The sequence below is a fragment of the Sceloporus occidentalis genome, unplaced genomic scaffold, assembly GCF_023333645.1.
Source record: "Sceloporus occidentalis isolate IW3139 unplaced genomic scaffold, rSceOcc1.0.p SCAF_1, whole genome shotgun sequence".
Lineage (NCBI taxonomy): Eukaryota > Metazoa > Chordata > Lepidosauria > Squamata > Phrynosomatidae > Sceloporus > Sceloporus occidentalis.
In genome coordinates, this window is record NW_028316981.1 from 174,251,662 (window position 1) to 174,258,424 (window position 6,763).

General features: G+C 41.2%; 1 long non-coding RNA gene across 1 annotated transcript; it reads right to left on the reverse strand.

Annotated features, from left to right (window-relative positions):
- LOC149322761 (uncharacterized) lies at positions 1–4,392 on the reverse strand. The gene is made up of 4 exons (XR_016280010.1): positions 3,961–4,392; positions 2,762–2,797; positions 1,603–1,635; positions 1–132 (listed from the first exon to the last, which is right to left on the reverse strand). It is a non-coding gene; the product is annotated as an uncharacterized LOC149322761 (long non-coding RNA).
- Between the last annotated feature and the right edge of the window lie 2,371 nt (positions 4,393–6,763).

A 6,763-nucleotide genomic window follows, 5' to 3' on the forward strand; every position in this document is an offset into this window, starting at 1 on the left:
GTGCCCCACAGGACTAAAATGATGCTACATTTTTTCCAGCAGTTGGCGGTCAGCGCAGTGCAGCTGTCGCATCGTCCACAAGGCCAGATAAGTTATTACCTTCACGAAGAGCCCCTGCCTTTTCTCCATGGCCTGTAAATGGAAAAAGAGTAGATCTGAAATTACTGCTGCAGCATCTTCACTCCATTCTGAATGACACAAACCTCAAAGATAACATCTGTTCTTTATATTTTATCATTTCACATTTTCCTGTTTTTGGTACAGAATTCCACTGAAATTTGAAGCCAGATGTTCTAAATTTATTAAGAAAAAATGGAGCAATTTAATATCACATTTTCACAACATATTGTGAGTGAACTTGACTTCCATGACTGTTCTAAGATTTTTCATGATTGCAAGCTTTGTATACTTAAACAGATATAATTAAACGAATAAGACAGAAAACATAAATCAGCTGATCTATTAAAGGAACGTAGAATGATTTCTGCAAGATTAAATTGAAAAGATCCATCAGGTTCTGCTCTGGGTAACATTATGCTTAGACTCTGGTTAAATGCTAAATCTAATTGGTTTATTTGAGTATGTATGTATGCTATTTTAATCAGTATGTCCCTTTTGTCACCATGACAGACAATTATGATTCTATGATTCTAACAATACAATGCTAGTATGTACTGGGCGCAGGGGTTACAATTTGGTGCCTTTTGCCAACAGAAATGTTTTTCTGCCAGTGCCACCCTGTTCCACCAGCAGATCTTAAATATCCACTGACAGAGGAATCTGCCAGAGCAGGTGCTTGCTTAAGACTGAAAAAGGGGCAGACGAATGGCAGGGCAGGAGGTGAGCTGATCCATATCCAAAATTCCTCCAGCTCAAGAAGAGAGCCACAAATTACAGCAGAAAGTTAGATGAGGGCAAGGGCAAGGACAGACCTTACTAATTTCCATCCACGCTAGGCTGTGAGGCTATAAGCACTGAAAACAAAATAAAGACATCCAAATAGTTGATAAATCTGAGTAATTTGTGCACATTGCATTTTCAGTTCTGTGCAGGTGATTGTTGATTGTGTGGTTTTTAAAGTCCAAAATAAGTAATAGGCTTTAGATAAATGATTATAAAATACAGGAGTGGCAGCTAACTCCTCAAAGGAAACATGACCCTTTTTGCTTTTTTCTTCCAAGATGATGTCTTATTGTAATATATAGGAATGCACTGTTGCAAATAAAAATGGTCTGCATTTTACATGTTAGTGAATGGACTAAAACTTGTTTTCTTCAGTTGTGTGACAGGGATATGGCAAAGGCTATTCATGTTTGTACTATACTTTGTTCCTTGCTTCATGACCACAAATGAGCCAGTTAATTCAGTCTAACAGATTACAACATTGTATGCTATTATTAGTTTTTAAATATCTCATCACATGAAAACATTTTGTCACAAGGAACAAACAGGGCAGGTTCTTCCACGGAAAGTTATACGGCAGAAAACAGCAGTACTTGAAGTGATTCTACTGGTTATTGTGGGAGAAGGATACATGCACATATAAAATATGAAGATACTGTGTATGCTTAGCTGGTGTCATCCTGTCCACATGGGCTTTACCTTCAGCATTTCTCAGGAGTCTCTCAGCAGTTGCTATAGGAGGGAGAGGTATGAGGAAGAAAGTGAGTTGAGGAAATAGGAAAATGCATGTAAAGTTAAATAAGCCCCTCACAATTTACCAAGCCCTTCCTCATCACTTTCAGTAATGCTCCATAGACCAGTTCCAGGTCTCAGTTATCTCCTCCTGTAATGTTACAGATCGCACACTTTCATAAAGAGATAAGAAGTCACATGGAGTAGAAGGACAACAAGAAGACGTTGTAGAATGTAATTAGAAATAATGAACTGAAATAATGATGATATGAACGTATGTATGAGATTATAAACATTTGTTGTATCTGTGTCTTTACACTCAAAAAATTAAAAATATATTTTTAAAAAAGATAAGAAAACAACATAGAAACATAGATTCATAGAATCCTAGGGCTGGAAGAGACCTCAGAAGCTGTCCAGTCCAACACCACACAACCAAAGCACCCCTGACAGATGGACATCCAGCCTCTGTTTAAAGACCTTCAAAGAAGGAGAGTTTTTGGATACCCCCCAAAAGGACACTCCAAAGAAGGAGACAACTGAAGACGTAAGATTACAATTTATATTCATGTACAGAGAATGGATTTCCATACTATGAACACATTTCTGTACAGTCCATGGATCAATACGGAAGCTGTGAATGAGAGTCTGAGATTATATAATAATGAAATGAAAATTTAATTTCCATTGCCCAATGGTTGGCCCCATTCGGGAGAACTGATATTTTCCTGGCATGCTGGAATTCTTACTGGGAATGTTAAGTAACAGTCACAACTGTGGATCCCTTACCCAAATATAACCCTATCTTCTGTTGCTTTAAATGAATTGAAATTTCCAATGAAGACCGAAAATAATGCATTGCAGTGGTTAGACTGGTACTCAGAAGATTGGTTCCAATCCCAGTTCAGCCATAAGCCTCTCTCAGGGATGCTGGCTATTCTCTCACCTGACTCAGAGCATTGTGTCAAGGATAAAATGAAGGGTAGGGAGAAAAACTCAGTATGTCTCCTGAATTTCTTGAAGAAAGGGCTGGGAGGTAAAGGCATAAACACAAACATTTCACATTGTTAAGCTAATCTATTCCTTTGGCCAGTTTGAAAACAAAATTGTGTCCAGTGATGCTTACCAGAATGAGTGCGAGACTCTTCAGGAGAGGCTGAACCTGAATAAAAAGACACCTATTTGTGAAAACCAGGACACTATAGATTAAAAAAAAAGTTCTTATTTAAACAGATTTTTTTAACTATGATTAAAACATTTGCAGAAAGAAAACTACTTTGTACTAGCAATGATTCAATGAAAAGGGTGATTACTGAAATCTGTCTAAACACCTGAAATGGAGCCATCACTAGCCATACTCAAGCATTCAAGAAGATATGTAGCACCCCCCTCAAATAGGGATGCAACATTTTGAGAAATTATGAAGCTTTGAAAAAAACAATTATTCCCCCCCCCTGCAAACCCTGCAAAAACTGTTCAGAAAAATGGAAAAATACAATATTAAAGAAGCATCCTTCAGCACTGCGAGAGGGTACAGGGACATATGCCCTTAACTATTTCTCAAGGGTATCAGACTTAGAAGAAGAGGGACAGAGGAGAACAGCCCCTAACAGGGACAGGGGCTTCCATTAAAGTGTCACCAACTCAACCTTCCAAAGATATTTATATATGGACTCTTGCAAACTGGCCATCCAACTGCACATCACTTGGGTGTGCTGGGCAAGAGGAAATAAAAGCAGGAGGCAGAGATTCCTGGAGGATAATAAATCATGTGCATGTGGCAAGGGAGGGCAGACATTCCCTGTTCATGAAAGGAGGGGCATCTCCATCTCAGACCACCCTGCTTTGCATATAGAGTGAATTACAAAGGATTTTTAAAAAAATTAATCAGTTGCAGATTATATTAGTTTAACATCCTTGAAAAAGATTGTAGGGAAAAAACAGTACAGTACACTGTATTCCAGATACTTCAAACCCCCCCCCCCCCCAAACAGTGGCATCACCAGATTTGGTGACACTCGGTGCAGGAGAGGGGCTGCTGAGGGGAGAGGCCTGCCCCACCTCACTGTTGCTTGCCCCTTGTGGTTTTGTTGCCAGCTCACCCCCCTCCACATGGAGGGAGACAGACCAGTGACAAACTCACAAGGGGTATGCTCACCCCTCTGCCACAGCAGGAGATTAAAACTTCATTCCCTGTGGGGTGTCATCTGGTGAGGTCCACACCCCCTGCACCCACTTGATGATGCCACTGTCCCCAAAACAAATCCAAAATATGTCAAAGAAAGGAGAAAAGGGAAAGAAGGAGACACAAGAGGTAGAGCTTACTTCCAGCCACCAAGATGCAGGCAATGGCTGCCAGCACAAAGATGAAACTGATCTTCATTATCCTTGCACTCAGAAGTTTCGTGGTTCTCTGAACTCTGTGCAGAAGACTGTCTGCGGAATCAAAGTCTTACTCTGTTATAAAGGGAATGAGACCTAGCCTGAGGGGCTGGCACTCTGTGACCTTATGGATTAAGAATTAATTAAGTGGTAAATAAATATTATTCCAAAGATAAACAATGTGTGAAGTGGAGGTGATGTATCCATAATGGTGCTTGATTTATTTTCATGAAGATTAATAATTCCTTTCTGTACAATGAAATCTTTTCTGCCAGGGATTTTCACGGTAAATGTTTGCCTATGGGATCACTGGTTTGCATAGGAGAAAAGCCACTGGAGGGTAACTTCTCCTCTCACCTTAACCAACTGTCACCAACTGACCATTTGTTCCCTTTCTTCTTTCCCATGTTTCTATGCCTTTTCTTTAATTAATATAGATTTTGCCAACTTTCAGGAACTGATTTTATAGGAACATGGGGTTCAGTTTAGACGTTATGAATGTTTGACCATCGCAAAAGTCAATAAAGACTGGTATGAATTGCCTTCAAGTCAGTTTTTTAAAAGTAATTTTTATTGTTGTTCTAATATTACATAAAAACAAACAGGCAAACAGACAAATGAATGTAGATAAAGCATTATCTAAGAAGGAGACATCTGCATATTAATTTGACTTCTCGCATACAAGATCTCTTATCTATCTATTATTATATACCAGGGGTAGGCAACCTGCGGCCCGTGGGCCGGATGCGGCCCGGCGAGGCCTTGGGACCGGCCCCAGCCCGGTCCTGCCGACGATTGCCGCTGGGGCCTTTGGCGTCTCGCGTGCAGGGGCAAGGGGGGCAATTGTCTATAGAAGCCTCAGAAACATGCATTTGTCTTAACATTTTTAAAAAAATCAGCAAATTTTTTCACGTGTCCTCCCTTTTTTATGTAAAAAGTGCCCTCCATTTGAAAATTTTGTCCTACTTTTGTCCCGGTTTATTTATTTATTTAATTTTTAAAAATTATTTAATTATTGATTTTTTGGCTTCGGCCCCCCAGTTGTCTGAGGGACAGCAACCCGGCCCCCGGCTCAAAAGGGTTGCCTACCCCTGTTATATACATTTCATATTCTCTGATCCTTGATTATTTTGTTTTGACTGGGGTCTTAATGATCACTCTCCTTTTGGCTCCACAGTTTTGACACTTCCCCTTATTTCATCTTCCTGCAATAAACATAGTCAGTTTGTCCATGACCACAAGATCGCTTAATTTTACTATCCATTCCTTTAACACTGGGGAATTATCTTTGAGGCTTGTTGGCAACAGGAGGTTGCCAGACTCAGGAAGAGGAGCTCCTCCTCTGTTTGGTCCCCAAGGCAGCAGAGAGGAGAGGGCCAGCCCATTTCCTTTGGCATCGAGGCGAGGATGATGATGAGGAGGAGGAGGAGAAGGAGGTGTGTGGCCATTTTCAATATTTATTTTGCCCCTGTGTATTTTTTCTAACTTTGACTGTCAGGGCTCAGTGCTCTGGAATTCTGGTGTCTGTGAGGCATTTGGCCTTCTCTTTCAGAGAGCTCTGGTACCACAATAAACTACAATTCCCAGGATTCCATAGCACTGAGCCCTGGCAGTCAAAGCAGTGTGTTTTGGACACAGATATCCTCCTTTTGTGAGTTAATGAATGAATCCAGTCCCTAGCCTTTCTATCTCTCTCACACACTGCAGGAGTAATAATCCACTTTGAGACCGCTTTATCTCAATGGTAGGGAATCCTGGGAATGCTAGTGTTTGGGAGACATTGAGACTTCTCTGTCAGAGGCTCTGAGGCCACAATAGACTACAATTCCCAGGATTCCCCAGCACTGAGCAGTCTCAAACTGGACCATTTCCTCAGTGTGGATGCACCTGGTGAGGCATTATGGACACTGCAGTTGTTGTTGTTATTATTATTATTATTAACCTTTATTTATATAGCGCTGTCAATTTACACAGCGCTGTACATACAATCTTTTAGTTAGACGGTTCCCTGCCCTCAGGCTTACAATCTAAGAAGACACGACACAAAAGGAGAAGGGAGTGGTGGTGGGGAATGGGATCAGGTCCAGCAGTTCTTCTCCACCTCTGAGGCCTGGACCAAGGCAGATGGACTGGAGGAAGGGCTTGGCTTCTTAATGGATGGTTAAAAGGAGGCTTCCTGGGTCAGAGAGGGGGTCGCCTCTGGGAATGCTTCTCAGTTCAACTACGTTTGGAGGGTTATGTGACTCCCTGTCAGAGATAGCTCTGGGGCCACAGTGTACTACAATTCCCAGCATTCCCCAGCACTAACCCAGGACAGTTAAGTCACTCTCGAACTGGATTCTTTCCTCAGTGTGGATGCAGCTTTGGTGAGGAACTCTGGGCATTTCAGTCCAGCATTGTTTTATTTCTGCAGTGTGTTTTGGACCAGAGACAAGGTGACCAGACATCCTCCTCCTTTTCCAGGACACGTCCTCTTCTGTCAAATTTCAAAATGTCCTCCATTTTGATCATGCCTAAGAAACACACATTTATATTAACATTTTTTTAAAAAGCATCAATTTTTTCCGCATGTCCTCCATTTATTAAAACTGTGTCCTCCATTTGAAAATGTTGTCCTACATTTGTCCTACATTTGTCCCAGCTTGGAGGTCCTGACTTATGGCAACCCTAGATGTGACTGTATACGTGGTTGCATCAGGTTCTTTCTTTCTCTCCTTCTTTCTGATCTATCTCACAAGATCATTGC